Here is a 17781-nt window from a genome sequence, read left to right as displayed (position 1 = left end):
ATGCATTGCTAAGGTCTTCAAGTCTTTCACAATATTGATGCCAAGGAAAGGACTGCGGTACTGCCAAACACAGCAGGACTGATACATTGATTTGAGAGGCACTAGGGAAGACTTACACGACTGGTAATGGTGTTACTGGGAGGCGGGACAAGAAACTACAGAAAAGGGAGGCAGTAGAGAGATTTTAAATGCCTGGCAATATTTCCATGTTTCTGCCCTTTGGAAGGGACTTTACATCAAGAATAGATTTATTAGAAGAGAAAAAGACTCAGTTGTATTCATATTAAATCAGATAAACACCAATAAAACAAAGCACCATAGGTCAGCCTCTCTGATTGGTCTAACTTCCCAGGACTGCTCACACAGGCTTTTGGCTGAATAGATCAAATTCAGATTTAGCTTAGATACTAATGAGAACTAGGTCAGTTGTATCTTGTACACTACAACATATCCCCCTGGGGAGTTAGGTGAGCGTTGAAGACAGCTTTTGGAAATTGTTTTTGTGTTTGTTTTTTTTTTTATTACAGAAACAAAATTAAGCAAATCTCTCATTTTTTAAAAGTCTTCCCATAGTGATTTATTCAGACCTGCTAATTGCATCCATTAAACTCTCAAGTCCAGTAAAACCAAAACTAATAGAAAGAAATTTAACCTCTGGCAGGAAAAACATACAATGGGGATTAAGAGGCTAAGAAGGAATCTGAAGAGCAAATAGACAGAGGTATTAATGCAATGAGACAAGTCTTCAGATATTCCAGAAATAGGAAGCCAGCAAGAGAGCTCTGACCTACTGTAGGGCCACAACAGGCCAGAGAAGGCCTCTAATCAAATGGGAGGCTGCAGAGAGAAAAGCAAGGCTTCTTTACGATGCTCTTCACCACAGCAACCACAGGAGAGCCTGTCAGTCCTAAAGACAGCACAAGTTATGCCAAGAATTCTGGCTGGCTGTCACACCACCTGGATGGATATACATCGGTCTTCTAAAGCAACCTGGTGTTTTCTTCAGAAGAGGTGTGCAGATCCCACTGCTAATTATTCAAATATCTCACGGATATCATGCATCTTCATCCATGCTGCTACACAGCCCTGCTATTAATGATTACCTCCTGCCCATAGCAGCTGGGTCCCAGAGCTTCTCTACTGATAATGACCCACCTCCAAATTGCATCTAGCTTTCATGGTACAACAAAGCATCTGTTTAACACTGTGTAACATTCCTACAAAGCTGTTTACCATAGGAAGCATGAAAAAAATATAGTATCTAGAAAAAAACAAACACCCAAGAATCTTTTTTTAGGTCAGAAGAAAGTAATTACCCAAATTCAAACTTGAGCAGGGTATTAGAGGTAATGACTGTTCCTGGAGAAAGAGCTTTTTAATATCCTCAGATGGCTGGGACTGCGGCTGCATGTGTTACTTGCCAGCAAAGCAATACTCCACCATGCTGTGGGATCAGTTCAGGACTGACTTGAGGAATCGCACCTCCTGCTGACTCCCAAATGGTGCCTCCTGCAGCATTCTGGCTCTGCCTTAGAGCCTGCCATCCAAAACCTGACCTGGCTTCACATTAGGAGCTTCAACAAGGTCACAGCATGAGGTGATAGGACTGCAGCTTGGAACATTATTGTGCTACAGGACAGTTGAAAAGAATTTTGCTCCAAAATCTCCTAGTCAAAGTGGCAGGTTCAGCAGCTGCTTCCCGCTGCAGATGGAGCTGTAGGGGTAACGGGCACGAGGCAATGCCCACCAGAGGAAACCCCCTGAACCACAAAACTGGGAACCGAACTGTAAAGCTCTTGCTGCTTACTGGTATTTCACTTTGTAGAGGCAATTCCCTACTGACATCAGTGGCAAAGTAGGGATCTTACAAGAGTTAATCTTTGGTTTTGCACTCAGTTGGACCTCTGCTCCAAAGACCTGAACTTGGCAGGTCAAGGCAGAAAGGCATTTGCAGCCCAGGAGTGATTTGAATTAGCAATGTGCTCCAGAGCAACAAAATCTGAATTTGAAGGGGCAGCTGAATGCTCCGATACAGGGCTGCCATCATGCGTGACCCCAGTAAGTGAGAAGAGGCTGGTGGAGCCAGCCATTCTCAAACCAGAGCCTGAGCCACAGGGGGCAAGGGGGGATTGGCTTTTTATCTGATTTCATCTGGATGAGGTCAAGCTTACTTGGTAGAAATTTCCTTCCAAAGTGTAAAACCATGAAGTGCTTTGCAAGAAAAATAAAAATTCTCTCCAAATCCTCCCTCTCTGCTTCTGTGCTGCATTGCCCTGTCTCCCAGAAACACCATCCAAAGTTGTGTAAGTCTTCCGCAGCACCTGTCAAACTGATGTAACAGTCCTGCCATGTTCAGCAGTACTGCAGTCCCTTCTTTGGCCTTCATGTCATGATAGGTTTGAATGGGGTCCTTATCTTGGGTGGGTCCACTAGACATATCCACCAGATAAATATAGCACTATAATAGCCGTGTCTGTGTGACTCAACTTCAAGAAAGGGAAAAGGAAAGAACTAGCAGTGATGAATTTGGGAGGGCAGGGAAAGCAAGAGAATTTAAAAAAAGTGGAAGGCATTGCTTTTTCCCCTCCTTACTGCTCCTAATGTTTTCTGGTTTGTTTTCAGTTTTTTATTTCTGCCTTGGCCTCTTTCTCTTTTGCTTTCTAGAGCTCTCCTTCCCCCACTCTAGTGGAAAGAAATGCTTAAGTGTTTGGAATCAAACAGCACAAAGAGGGGAATAAATGTTTCTTCAGGAACCAGGAACAAAGGACAAGGTTTTGGAAGACATGCAGGCCCTTAAGGATGCACAAGAACATTTTGTGGGACCTTTTACAGCATACAGATCCCTGCCTCCCATTGATTTTGGTGAGACCACATTGTGCCCCTCAAGCCTACCAGATGAGCTCTCTGGTAGATCACAAATGCAAACAGGTGAAAGGAGGGCACACGTGAAGGGGGGAAAGTTGGCTGCAAAGTGCCAAGCAAAGTCTAAAGCTTCCTTCCATTTCCAGCACAACTTCACCTACCCAGTAAAGGGATGTCTTCTCATCTTAACTTTCTGGTGCTTTACAGGTGTGGATTTTGTCCTCTTGTGGTGGGTTTTAGGCTTAGTGGGCCTTGGGAAACAGTCTGTGGGTCACGAAGAGGATATTCTAATGATCCTCCCGAAACACACGCTATACAGCTGCCTTGCACTCCCCAGGACTACAGCACAGACACATGGAGGACAGACAGATGTGGATCCTGGGTGTTGCTTTTGAGGGTTGTTTTTCTCCCCTACTACTTTACAGCAAATACAAAGCAATGGTGGAAACATCTGCCTTTGAATAAGAAGCCATTCCCCTGAAAAGGAAAACAGGTAGAAGAAGCCTCACCAGCACTGAATGTCTAAAGCCCACGAAACACTCACTGTCTTCCCATTCCTGCTCCTTTTTCTTGCACTGGTCTCTGTTCATCACTGTTTTCTAGTCTGTCCTAGTTTTCAGATGTTACAGATTGCTTTTTCCACTCTGCAACTTCCCACCTATCTCTGGCAAAGGTCACAGGAGTCCAAGCTGAGCTCAGAGGGATGCACGACTCAAATGCGTCTGAAGGGAGTGCAGGGCACCTTTGATAAAAGGCTGTCTCACCTTGCAGGAGGAACGTGAGGATGACAATGAAAGCACAAAGGACGGATTATAGACCTTCTCACAGTTTAAAAGGTGTACGTGCCCTTCTGCACAGGGGCTCTGCTCTCCACAGGGCAGTATCCTGTACCCCCCAGCACATCACTTGGTAAAGGATGTGGAAGTGAGCACTTTCCTCCTCCAGAGAGCCAGTTTCCAAGGCTAACTGATCTTAGAGGGTACTCTGACTCCAGTAGCAGTCCTGAATTGGAAAGAGGCAGAAAGACAGGATAAGGCCACTTTGCCTTTCTCCCTTCTCTCAGCTAGGTGATGCTTTCAGTGGATACAGCATCACTAAGTCATGTGCTTGGTGCTTAGCTTAGCAGGCTTTTCTGACAAGTGCTTCAGTACAGAAAAGAAAGTCATGCAGTAACAAAGCTTTGCAGCAAAGTAAATAAAGATTAATTCAGAAGTGTAGGGAGTGCTTGGTAAGGTCACTCAGAAGAAATTGCATACAGTTGAAGCAAAACTCATGGCAATATTAAAGAGAGCTGGGTATGAGCTCCTGTTTGTTTCATTATTGGCTGTAATTAAATAAAACGCACAATTTTCAGAGTTTCAAGATGCCACCACCCCCTACTTTGAATGCACGTTTTTCCCCTCACTGTTTTTGATTTGTTGAAGGCTTATAGCTGACCCCTTTGCCCTGGATCCCAGAGGGTATGCTGGAAGAACTGGCACCAATGGCCTGCAGGACACGTGCCTGGAGGAAGGGCTGACCGCAAATGACTGAGCCAATCTGTCTCAGCAGATAACTGGAGGCTAGGAGCTCCAGCCAGCACACAGGCTCACAGCAGCTGCTGGAACCTCCTCGAGGACACAAATGGGCTACGGATGGCCTCCTGACGTGTACATGTGACAGAGGTACCTGTGAGGGGTGGGAGAGATGCTCATTATTTAAGCTTCTCATCTGAGGAGGAGAAGGGACCCTGTGGTAGATGAGCAGATGTGCCAGTGCTCCCCTTGCACATTTGCTCTCTTTCTCTTCCCTCCCTCCTCTTACATCCTGCAACAAAGAGCACTCAGTGAAAATGAGATTATTTAAACCATCTAATGCTTCCTTCAAAACACTATGTAAACTGTTACTAATTTCCACAACTACCTCTTAAGGTACATAAGTACTTCCCCTTTGTTACTGATAAAGCAAGCAGGAGAGGAGCAGGTTTTTCCAAAGTGGCCTGTGCTTTGGGTTCTCCAGTGCATGATCTTCTTAGGGCCTGGTTTTCAGGAGTGTGTAATACTTGTAATTTCTAAACACAGCCAACAAGAATTGTGAAGCTCCAAGCCTCCGAGCATCTGGCTCCCACTGCCTCAAGTTGGATGGCCAAAGATCAGAGTCCCCTTTAGAAAAAAAAATTACCCAGAGATCACACAGTAAGTCATTGCCTGGGACTGCATTAAAATTCAGGTGTTCCTGACACCCAGTACATATTCACTAAACCCCTCAGCTTTCTGGCTAGCTGACAGATTGCACCATGCCAGGGAAAGGAGCCAACATGACTCATGCTCAATCACCACGATGCCGACAGTATTGAGTGCTGGTTTAGGGGGGTTAAATGCTGTGAATGTGCTAAACATTATCAATATTAAAATATTATTAGTATTATTTATGAGGTATCTCCACATGTCCTAGATGACATTAGCCAAGATCAAATTCAAATTTTCCAAAATGTTACATAAACATGCGGTAAAACATGCTGCTTGCTCCAAAGAGTTTTTAATCTAACTGAACAAGACAGGCTAACAATGCATTGTGATCTCTGCTTTGCACACAAGAAGCCAGAGCACAGAGAAACAAGCTGATTTACCCAAGGGCAGATAGGAGACATGGGGAACAGCTGGGAACTGAGCAAGAGTCTCCCAATTTGTTCTCCAGCATCTTTGACCTAAGACCATTCTCCATCTCAACTACAACTGCATTTGATGAGGACAGCACCCACAGGGAGAATGGTTCTCCCATAAATCTTTCCTGAGAACAATGGAAAAAGTGTCCAGATTCCACTTTATAGAGGCAAGTAATGTACTGCATATAGATTACTGTAAATGTAGGGCTCCCTGCACCCATTCAGAGAGATCTCTGGCTGTTCAGGTGTGCAGTGCACAGACAGGCAGGAGCCAGAAGACCTACCTGTGCTCTCTACCTCCACCTTCCACCGATACCTTCATTAGGATCTCAAGATAAAATTCAGCCCATACTTATGACAGTGCAACACTAAGTCCAGTCTAATACCCACACATCTTTCTTTTTTCCAATCTACCAAAAAATTTGCTACCTTACAAAGGCACTCCAGGTCCCTTCAATAAAAGCGTGCTATGTAAGCACAAATTAGCAACGCGTTTGACTGCAGAACAGCCAGGTCCAAAAAAGGCAGTTCCTACACAGCAAGTTACTAACAGCACAGGCTAGCTAAAGCCTCCATCATCAGTACGGCATAGTTCAGCTACCTCTTTGATGTCTTTCTGCCTGTTGTATTCATCACCTCTTCAGATTTAGGACTAGTAGTACATTGCTGTTACCACATTTGTATTCCTGTGACCTATTTGCTTTCATATAGATTCAACTTCACACTCAATTTATTCTGGAGTTTTTGACAGCCTCTGGAAATACATGCCTCTTCCTCTTATTTACAGCCTAACTTATTTTTCCCTGTACAGTTTCCAGTCAGAAACTATGGATGTGCATTAATCTCATTCCATTTTGGACATACTGGTTACAGCCTAGCTCATTGCCCCATCCTTTCCAGACATGCCAAGTATTTCCCTTTCTCTTTTCAGAGTCTTTCTTATGAGCCTATTGGTTTTGTTATGATTTTTAACAACCATCCCCAATTCTGTGTGACTCTGCAGAAGCTGCTCCTTTATTGGATTACTCTTCACTGTCTCACAGCCATTCATCTTCCGTCACGTTAATTACTGAGCACCAAAGGATCACTTGCATTTCCATTGTCCCATGCAGGTTTCATTGCCTTCTCCACTAGTCAGCTACCCTCAGATTCTTCCCCCCTCTCCACAGTACGTACACTGTTTAAGTACTGCCCACTTAACTACCTCATTTCCAGCAGCCTACTTCCCTTTTGCTCATAGCAATAAAGTGACTTTACCATAAAGATGGGATAAAGATGATTGTTTAGCTGGGACATAGGTAGTGCAAAATATTGGTAAGCAGAGTACAAAACCCAGCCATCTTGCCCTGCCCCAGAGGACAGGGCTCAGGCAGGGTGACGGCAGCCTGCAAAGGCCCACCGCAGGGAAGGCTGCGTCATGATGCAGATGTTTCACCTCTGAAACCCCCTGGATCAGTAGATCACCAAGCCAAAGAGAGACAGCAAGTTACTGATAACCTGCCCAGCTCAGCAAGACGAGACATTGGCAATGGTGGGCAACGGCGACCAGATATATGCGATAAATTCATTCTTTGTGGATTAGGACGGCTGCTTCATGCCCAGTGCAGCCCTGCCAAGGGCCCATCAGGAGCAGTAGCTTCATATGCTGTTCTCAGAGTTAACACACCAGCTACTACTAGACTCAGGATACCTGCAGTTCGCAGACCCATCACCTTCTGCAAATTTATTCTCCTACTCCTTACACGCAGCGTATGCCTTTCCAAATAGATCTAGCCGTGACTTAAGAAAGCTCACATCACCTCTACACAATCTTTTCCTTCATCTGAGAATGATTCTTCCTGTCCAGATACAATCAGACATGGAGCCAGCAGTGCACTAGAAAAGACTACCGTAGAAGCTTTAGCTTTAGGTTTTCTTGCTAATAATCTACCCTTATATTTCAAGAATTCTTTCCTGCAGACTCTTATATCACTGATACCAAGATGTACCATGATCACAGGCTCCTTCACAGCCGTCTCTAATGTACTCACATACCTCATGGGATTTGACACCATTGTATCCAGTAGGCAAATTATCTTACAGGTCTCATGGCCATCGCACATCCAGCTGTCTGCATGGCAGGCTACAAAATTATCTCCTCTCCCCATAACACATCACATCCACTCAGCTTATGCAGCCAACGCAGCAACTACCAAACCCAAACCAGAAGCTGTCTGTGCTCCTGCACAAGCTGACATCTCTCAAACCCAGAATGCTACCTGGCTAGGAAAGCAATGCAGATGCAAACTGACGGTACCAAGTGCGTCCTCAGCAGCAGCAAGGTGCTACTGAGCTTGACGGGAGCTCTGGAGAGTCGGGAGTTGGAGGGAAAGAGTCCCTTCCTCTAGTTGCATGTCTAATACTCCACGTATTAGTGCCACGTACATGTGCTTCTCCAAGCAGAAGTAGACCACGGCCCTTGGCCTGTCCCACTTCAGCTTACCTGTGGCAATTCAGCGATGACAAGACTTGACAAGGAATGTGAGGAAAATGCAGAAAAGAAGACTTTTCCTGGAGAGTCAGGAGGCAGAGAGAGGCCTGAGGGATGAGAAGTCATTGCTGTGACCTGTGCCTCGAGCATCCACCCATATTGCTACCAGGACGTGCATTGTTTCACTTGTCCATTCCCATAGGACGTTGTGTTGCACGGGAAGGATGTCTATTGTGGTCCAAGTCAGGTAAGGAAGCAAAACATTTTCCCTCAGGTAGCTGCAGTCACCACTCATCAAGGAGGAAAAGGGACAGTCCTGCCATAGCACGTCTTTGGAAGAGGAGAAAACCCCTCTGTACCACCAGTTTTCTGGAAGAAAAGTTGCCATACCCATTCCTACAGCACGAAGCTGAAGCAGGAGGCATCTGCACCTCCACAGTGTGTAAAGCACAGCCTCCTCTTAGGCATGCTTTGAGCACCCACTTAGCCTCACCGCATTTAAAGAGCTTTCACATTATTTACAACAGGGAGCAGAAGAAAAAGAAAAACAGAGCGTAGGTCAGGATAGTAAAGACAGACTTGGTATGCCTGGAGGAGCCAGCCACTGAGGACCCGCAGTAAATCTCAAAAAAGAGCTCCCATCACTTTCCCAGAAAGAACAGCCTGTCCCTAAAGCCAGCTCTTCTCCCAGCCCCTCTGCCATCAGGGAGGATGACAAATCACCACCAACACCCAGGTGACCGAGGTCCTGCGCCCCGTGGGGCGAGGGACCCTTGCCAGGCAGCGGCCAGGGCAGCCGCAGCATCCCTGCTCTGGAGCCAGCCGTGCACTTGAACCCCTGCATGCTGTGCTGGGCTGATAAGGTGTTTCTCCCCCTCCTTGCTCTCCACCCTTCCCACCCACCTGCCACTAAGATGGGGGAGAAGGGTACGGAGGAAAATCACAAATATGCACCAATGTTTTGTGCGTGGTGACCCCTATTATAATTTTTTTTGTTGAAGTCCAGCTTCATTTCTCCAGGGTAATTAGTTCTAGCGACCCTTCAAATATACTTTTCAGCCTCACAGAGCCATAAATTTCCAAGTGACAATCACCATGCTGGGCGGCACTGTCATGTACAAAGCTCTTTGCTGGTCCTGTCTATCTCTCCATGCTTTAAGACCATTTCTGTGAAGCCTCCCTGCACACACACACGCCTGATCCTTTCCTCCCCCATTAGCAGTCACACTTTTCTCTCACACTCCTCCTTTCGGCTTCCTGGATGCTGCCTTACAGGGTTTTGTTTGAAGGTGTATAAAAAAGAAACGATAGACTTGTTGGCCCTGTTATAGGCTGCTGCATGACAGCTTTTCAAAGGAAGTAAGCCTATGCATGTGTAACATATACAAGGATATAGGCCACATATGCAGGACAATCATCAGCTGATACAGGTCTTTCATTGGGAAGGCACATACATTCAGGTGTTTTGATAGTTTGTCTAGTGTTTTATTTCTTCACCTAGCATACCCAGGCTTTCTGATGGCACATTTGATGCACATGTTATTTTTAAATGGTCACAGTGCTGTATTTTAAGCCAGTAATACTTATTTGGAAACTTAATCTTTCTTTTCAGGCAGCGTTTTCTTCCCATGTTTGAGAATTCCCCTACTTTTTCAAATTAACCCTTATTTAAGAGATCATTATTCCCTATCCTCATTGCACGGAAACCCTGTGCTCTGCAGAAGGAACTGCTGTGATCCTTTAATGCCTTCCCCTGCAACTACCACCATCAAGGTCCAAAACAAAGCCACTGAGGTCAGCAAACCCCCACATACTGCACAGACAAGGTCCCAAGTAAAGCAACCACTTTTCAGCCCACAGCTCAGAGACAGTGAACTTGTCCAAACACAGAGAAGACTTTGACAATTTGAGGTGGGGCTAGACAACCATTTCCAGCTCCCCTTTCTGGACTCCATCAAATTTTTGCCACCACACCTCTAATCTCAATAGCAATAATTTGGGAATCTATATTTAATTTGTTGCATAATACATAAAGAGGGAGTAGTGTGGATGTGCATGTCTATGTTTGTCTGCTTGTTTGGGGAAGAGTAGAACTAAATCATTCCCTCTTCACCCAGCCACTGTGACCACTCTGGGTCAGGTTTTTGGCTTCTCATTTCTCATCTCAGAGCACTGTCCCCACCAACAGTTCCACCAGCAGGCTGGTGAGACACAGCATGAGACTGGGATTAAAGCAACCAGGGCAGAGGAGAGCAGGAACCCATAAAACACACGTCACTCCCAGGGAAACACAGCCAGTTTTGTACCTGATCCAGGGAGAGACAATCAGCCTTCCTTCCATAGGAAGGAGGCTCCCACTTTCTAGCAACACTCCTGCTTCCCTTCTAGTTGTGAAATGGATCCAAAAAAGTAAAAAAAAAAAAAGTAGTTTAGTATTGGAGAAGCTATCATGGGTCATATTTTAGATGTTTAGAAACAATAGATGGTTCTTTCCAGCCCCAGTAGAGTGAGGCTGATAGCACATTACACACCTGACCCTGGCAGGGACAGAAAAACAGCTGCAGGAAAACAAATCTGAATTACCCAAGCCTTTCATAATGCAGCCGCTTTCTAATGTGCTTTAGAGCATGTGGTGGTGTGATGGAAAGGTTTTATTAACACAGAACCTACATAACTCAATTGTAAGTTTTAATCCATTCCACATCATGCCAACGAAGCCTGCCTGCCTAATCCTCATTCTACAGCTGGAATAACAGAGGATGGTGGCTCAGCTTGAGGAAATAAACTGGGACAACTCCAGTGCTTACCACGCAATGGCTTTCCAAAAAGGTCCTATATTTGTACCTGGGCAGGAATAGCCCAGAACTCCATCAGTCAGTGGAGCTCTCCACCAGTTTGTGTATCTCAATAGACAGTCCTGCAAACCTCTGTGGCAGAGGGGCAGACACAGATCCTGCTCACCCCTTCTTACTGGGGGGGGGAAGCTCCCGCAGAGGTATAGGGTGGGGAACAGACCACGACAACTGCTTCAGTCTTGCCAGTGTAACCCAACGCTACGTGTGGGACAAGACCACACAGCTGCAGTCAAAAGCAGAGCTCAAATTTGTTATGGTCGATTTATTAGACCACTTGCAGATGCATAATCATGTTTTCTGCAACGCAGAGATAGCCTTGGACATCCTTGACCTTGTTTTGAGACACACACTGAAAACTGCACAAAAAACTACCTCGTAGCAGGTCACACCCATGGGAGCTGGGCTTGTTGGGAAAGTTGAAGTGGAAGTAGAGAAACACCGAGCACATGCTGTCTAGTAGGGAAGCCAGCTGGTAGGCCTGAAAGACCTTTCCCAACTTTAACACAGAAGATGCAAGACACAGGGCCTTTATCAATTACCACAAAAAAAGCTGGATGGATTTGGTGCTTGCGACAGCATGATGAAGAGACAAGCTAAAATCCAGGACAGGGCTTGCAAGACCAAATTCAATCACTTGGCTCTGTCACTTCTGATTTCAGATTAAAACTTCCACCTCTTCCTACAGCAGCACCTCCAGCTTGCCCAGCCCTAATGCACAGGCTGGTGAAACATTTAGTTGTGGTTATAGCTTCAAACCTAGGAAAAAGCTCTCCATCAGGCTCCTTTTGCTGGCATCCTGTGGACAGCATCTCTGTTCAAGCATTTCTGCTCTCTTTGCCATGAGGTTACTCTGTTTCTAGACTACACAATTATATTATGAAGGGTCATTTATGAAGTTTCTCAGCAGTGGTATCATTTATTTGAAGATGATCAAATCTAGATTAAAAAACAGAAATGCAGATCCCTATCATGTTGCTGGATTTGTAGGGAGGGAGGAATTGTTTGTTTTTCACTGACCCTTTAAAACAAGTGTTTTCCTGTCTGGATTAGAAAACATGCCACGTCTGAGTAAAATTTAACTCAAATCTCCTTTCTGTTTTCTGTTGCTCTTCAAACAGGGAATTTCAGAGACTGCTTCACTGATGAGAAAAAAATGGATTTGGTTTATTTCAGGAGCGGAGGTTGTGCCTTGGTTCTCTCTGATATATGGAACATCCCTTGATTGTGTAAATGCATCCTGATGGTGTCTTTGTGTTCCTGTCACTCCTGATTTATGGGGGCCTTTTCTCTACTCAGAAGAAGAATTTGCATTTCAATTTCCATTACTCATACCTCTCCCCGCAGCGCTCCAGCCCTGGAAGGGAGCTCATGCTCTGCTTGCCCCCAGCTGCCCCACATTGCACCGGCATCAGGGAGAATACAGGAGCAGAGGTGGTACAGGCACTGCTCTATGGGAACATAGAGATCTCCATTGAGATATATGTTTGCTTATGCCCAACAAGGACCCTTAACACGTTTGGTCCTGTTTCTCACCCCTTCCTCAATGCTGTGATGGAGGGGAAGTCAGCAGCCCTGTGTCCTGCCTGGTTCCCAACACAGGCTCTCACTTGCTCACCCATTCTGCAAGAAACAGCAGCCAACAAGAGAGCAAGAAGGACTTGGATATGCTCAGGCTTGTCCCCGCAGGTGATTCACCCCACTGCCTTCTCCATTCTTCCAGGGGTGGCAGAAGGGTGAGCGGGAAGCCCTCCCTGGAGGACTCATCCCTGCCTTGTTTCCTGCAGGGTTGTCCCTGTCCTGACAACAGAAGCTTGCAAGCAGACTCCTATCCAAAATCAACCGAGAGCACAGCGAATGTCTTGGACAGGTGGGTTAAACAGGGGTCCAAAAGCCACTCTCCCTCCTAGGCTTCATCCTTACTTCTCCTGCAAACCCTGATGGCCACAATAAGTTCCTGTGTCAGCCCAGGCTCTGCGTTCCCGGCACAGTATAAACCCTCCGAGCCTGCACGAGGGGTGGGCTTGGAGCCAGCAACATGTGGGAAACCACACAGGCTGCGTTGCAGACCCCACTGTCCACCTCACAGCTAAACTTGTGCTTTGATGGATGTAGTTCATGTCTACCCATGAAACATTACAAGCTTTGAAAGGGAAAAAAAAAAAAGAAGAGAAAAAGATAGCTTCAAAAACGGAGGAGGAGTTGCCAGGACACATCAAGCTTTAAAGATGTGAGTCGCAGAAATGCATTAAGGCTCATTCTTCAGAGCTGTCAGCCCTGCAGCCGTTATCAAAACTAAACTCTGTTAAAAAAAAAAAAGAAACAAACTGAACCTTATTGAGTGTTTGTTTGGACATTAAGGCTATGGATTCCTAACAGGCTGTTAGAAGTCAAATGTCATGCCATGTGCCATAAGCCTGCATCTTCTTAATTTGCAATGGCCTGAAACAATATATTAAAAAAATACATTTTGCTTCAACTTGTTTGAAGTACATTGTTTTGACCTAAGGGTTTTGACTATCGCCCATTACCATGTTGACTTTTACATTATCATACAAAGCCAAAATGAAACATGCTGAGCTGATTAAAACATGCACATCATTTCCAGGGGGTGGAGGGGTGACAGTAAATTTATTCTGATTTCACTGAATCAGCAATTTCCAACTGAAACCAGTTCCAGGGCAAAGTTCTGCAGAAGCACCAGCCAGAACTCACATGCTGTCCCCAGTGTGCACCTGAGACATATGCATATATAGACAGCTTCAAACACCCAACTTTAGTCCCTTTTTCTCCACTGAGCTCCTTTTTTTTGCTTTCAGAGGTTTGTACCTTATTATGTTAGGCAGTATCTGCCCTATTTATCCAGCTCCCAGCTGGCTGCAGAGGAGCTTTCATCAGTGGGTCTGAACTCACAAATGCTGACACAGAGATTATCTGCCCTGTGAAGAACAGTTTAACCAGATTAATCTGTGGGAGATCCCATCAGCCTCTTCCCTGCAGAGCCCTACAGCGAAGGACCGGCATAATCTCACAGCCTATGGTGTGTGGCCCCCCAGGAGGAAGCTATCCCATTCCCCAGGACACCTAATCCTGTTTTCCTCCTTGGCTTGGCCCCTTTGCAGTGTTCACTATCCGCTTTAGGGAAGGGCCAGCCCGAAGGACACGAGGGGCTGTGGTGGGATGGGGCAGGAGACGGCACCCTCATTTTCCACACCCTGGAGCTGGCATTCCCCCAGCAACTCATGCAGTTGCAGAGGAGACGGGAGCAGGAAAGACCAATCAAGTCACATCTTACACAGACTCTTAAATAAGGGAGGAATATTCAACACTAGCATTTCTACTACTAGCTCTTTTTTTTTTTTTTTTTTACTATCCCCCACCCCCCCCTTCAAGCCTAGCTTTAAGCATCTTAAAATGGGCTGATTTTAAGGTGAGCTAGAAATGCGGGCAATGGATGATGACTAACACACTATGAATGACAGAAACTTGGTGGAACACTAAAAAGCAAATGGGCTATTATAATACCTGGCTGCAAGTTATATAGAAAAGTGGGTTCAAGCCAAAGGGTTGGAGGAATAATGCAGTCTTTTAAATACCTCCATGGAGTTAACTCAAACCTTAAAACTCTTAAAGGGAAAAACTAAGTGCAGAAGATCATACCATCAACTCTGCATGCATTCACAAGCCCAGCTGTAATACATTTATAACCCCATGCTGCACATTTATCAATAGGGCTCTAGATAAAGACAACTGGGCATGCAGCTTTGAAAGAAACAGTGGCACAATTTAAAGAATATTAAGATGAGGGAATTCACCTGTAAGCTGTCACAAAGAACATAACAGCTCCTCAGCACTTTAAACAATTGCTTCTTGCAACAGCTAATTCAAGCACCCACAAGCAAAAGCAGCTATTCCTGACTTCATTTTCAGTAACATGCAAGAACTAATTCAAGAAGTGACAATATCCAAGCCCTTAAGTAATAGGGTTCACAACGTAATTAAGTACAATGTCCTAGGAGGAGGCAGTGAAGAGATACACAAGTGACACTAGATTTTAGGAAAGTGTTTAGAGCACAACAAGAGTCACTCAAAAGGACATTAGTTCACAGTAAAGAAAGCAAGTGCTGTACAGATGGTTTGAATAATACATAAGTGATGTGGGAAGGGAGCTCTTGGGGGGGTCACAGAATCTGCAGAGGATACAGGTTATTTTGGGCAGGTCAAAACAGCCTCTCAAGACCAGAGAGGACTCTTAGGTACCAGAGTGAGACTTAACCAAGCAAGGCAGATGGCCAACACAATGATAAGTGACACTGTGTCACTAAAAACAAAGTGATTATCTTAGAAAACCTGCATTAAAGCTGCGCCAAGTCAACTCGCAGGATTTTGAGCAGCACCGGCCTGTGCAAGGGAGCTGGGGTCCCTGCATCCAGGTCAGCACTCTTCGGCCGAGCACACTGCCATCAGGCAAGGTATTCAGCTGCAGAAGGACTGGGAGGAGGAAGGCCACAGATACTAGGCAGGACTGGCCACTTCAGATTGCAATGGATTTTGCAGAACCTGAGCAGGTTTAGAGAGACGCAACAGAAGTGATGGACAGCCTGGGAACACTGTCCTCTGCAAGGAGAGGGGAAACTTCAGGCCTGTTTCTGGTCCCTTTTACCAAGGAAATCCTCTTCCCCACTACAAGCACCAGTTACATTAGCAACACCCTTGATTCCTTCTAGGACTGTCACCACAGTATACTACTGTTTGAGATTTTTTGATCTGCTGCTGCATAGTTCCTACATCTGCTGTAGAGCACACAAATATTTCATGACCTCTGACGTGTGAGAGTACATTTTTGGCAGTTCTTTCTGGACTTAACAGCACAGTGGCTCGTGATTGCAGGGTGCTGGATAAGGCAACTCCAGCCATCACTTTTGGTCTCAAGCTCCTCTGAACAGGAAAATTGATAGAAGTGTATAAAATAACAAAAACGGTAACTGGAGAACTTCTGTGCTCCCAGCACAGGACCAAGCAATCCATAGGAAAAACCATACCCAGAGTTATCATCACTAGAGAGACCCAAAGCCCTTACACCAATCTCTAACCCATACACGTGGGATTAATCCACCCCTGCCTGCAGTGAGGTCTGGACACCTCAGGAGGTGCTCCCTGCTGCTGTTAATCACCAGCAGTTATTGTACTGGACCAGCCCCAGCTCAGCCATTCCTCTTTCAACTGAGCTGGATGACATTTATAATCAAGGCAATCACATTTACTGCTTGATTTTTTTTAAAGTGCCTAAGCATACAGGGGTCATAGGTGGACAAGCAACAGGTCTCCAAGCTGGAGCATGGAACAAGTAAGGCATCACGTAAGGGCAGCTGTGAGTAACAGCAGATGAAGGGGGCATCAGCATTAACTTTTCTAACACTCACTCAGGATGAGAGTTTGCTCTCATCATTTTGAGTCAGACCTTCACAGATCAGGCCAAGCAAACCCCACTTAACACCTTATTTTCAATTTATAAAAATAATTGTTTGTATTAGTACAGCTGCTATGATTCATGCTAGTTAATACCCCAGAAGGTAGAGACACCTTTCAGACAGCTGTCACCTTCCACACCAGTCACTGTCAGAGAGGCCAGAGCAACACTTCAGACTTAGCCCAGTACTAGAAGGGCCCAACATCCTTATCCTCTTCACATCAGCTTCTTCTGTACGATAAGCAGGCGGAAGAATGTTTGCTTAGCTCAGCATCCAGGGAAAACACTTCTACAAGATTGTATTGCACTGGGATGCTGCAGCGACACAAGCCAGTTTCAGGATCAGTAGATTGCTTTGCCAGCCAAATTTTTTGCAATATTTTATTTATCTCAGCTAGCCTGAGTGCCAAATGCCCAAGCCTTCTCTGAGCTCCAAGCTCCTTTTCAGTCATGGCACTTGACCATCTTTTCTCTATGGATTGCCAGACAATCTGAACAGTCCTCCCAATTCCTAATTAATTTGCCACTCATTTCCTTATCATTGAAAAAGCATATGCATGCAGGATTGCAGCTTACACAGGTGTATTATGAGCAGCTAGAGCATGTGTCACTTCCTTTCAATGCAAGATTGGTCTAAATCTCAATAATGTCGCTCCCTGCCTGCTGCTGCTTTTCACTGCTCCCAGGATATTGTTTATTCCTTCTCACATCCCTCAGGGTATTCCTCATCTCTTGTTCCTTTTGCAGCACTTCCCACTCCTTCCACCCTCCTCCCAGGTCCCCTGCCCCACTGTCACGATTCCAGATTTCTTCTCCTCTGTTACTCTCCTGCCACCTTGCTAGATGTCACTACTTATACCCCCTGCACATTCCCACCTTTGCCCTGACGTATTCTCACTTTGCAGTCCTCCTTCTCAGGAAAGCAGGGGGAGGAAATGCCACCTCTCATTTTTATATACAGCATAAACCCAGCCTGTTTTTAGATCAGGCTCTGGCAGAGCCAGAGCACTGGAGCTGCCTGGGATAGCTAATGATCTCATCTTCTGCAAAACATGAGCTTTTCTCTTGGCTCATTCTCCTTGACCTTAGCACAGCCTTAAATATTGAGCTGCTGCATCCTCCTGGAATTCAGCACTGACATCTCTTGCTCCTGCCCAGCTTCTCCTCATCTGTGATACAGCTGCTCTCCCTCCTTCTGTAGGCAACTCCTTTGTCTGTAGTGCTATCTCCATATGTGCTCTTGCCTGCTGTGGCCTTCTGATCCCCTTTTTTAAAGCAAAACCATAAGTGGTCCCTCCTGGACTGCAGCAATACCTGGAAACTGCTGCCATCGTGGATGGGGGTGCTCCCAGACTTTACCACTCCTGACAACAGCACCCAGTAAAGTCTAGGACACCACAAAGACTTGTGGTTTTGGCTACAGCCAAGCAAACAGTGATAGGGCTTCCAGTCTGGCTGACCGGTAATTGCCATATTCCTTCTT

The sequence above is a fragment of the Harpia harpyja genome, chromosome 6, assembly GCF_026419915.1.
Source record: "Harpia harpyja isolate bHarHar1 chromosome 6, bHarHar1 primary haplotype, whole genome shotgun sequence".
Lineage (NCBI taxonomy): Eukaryota > Metazoa > Chordata > Aves > Accipitriformes > Accipitridae > Harpia > Harpia harpyja.
The sequence above is the reverse complement of the archived record's forward strand: the minus strand, read 5'-3'. Positions refer to the sequence as shown.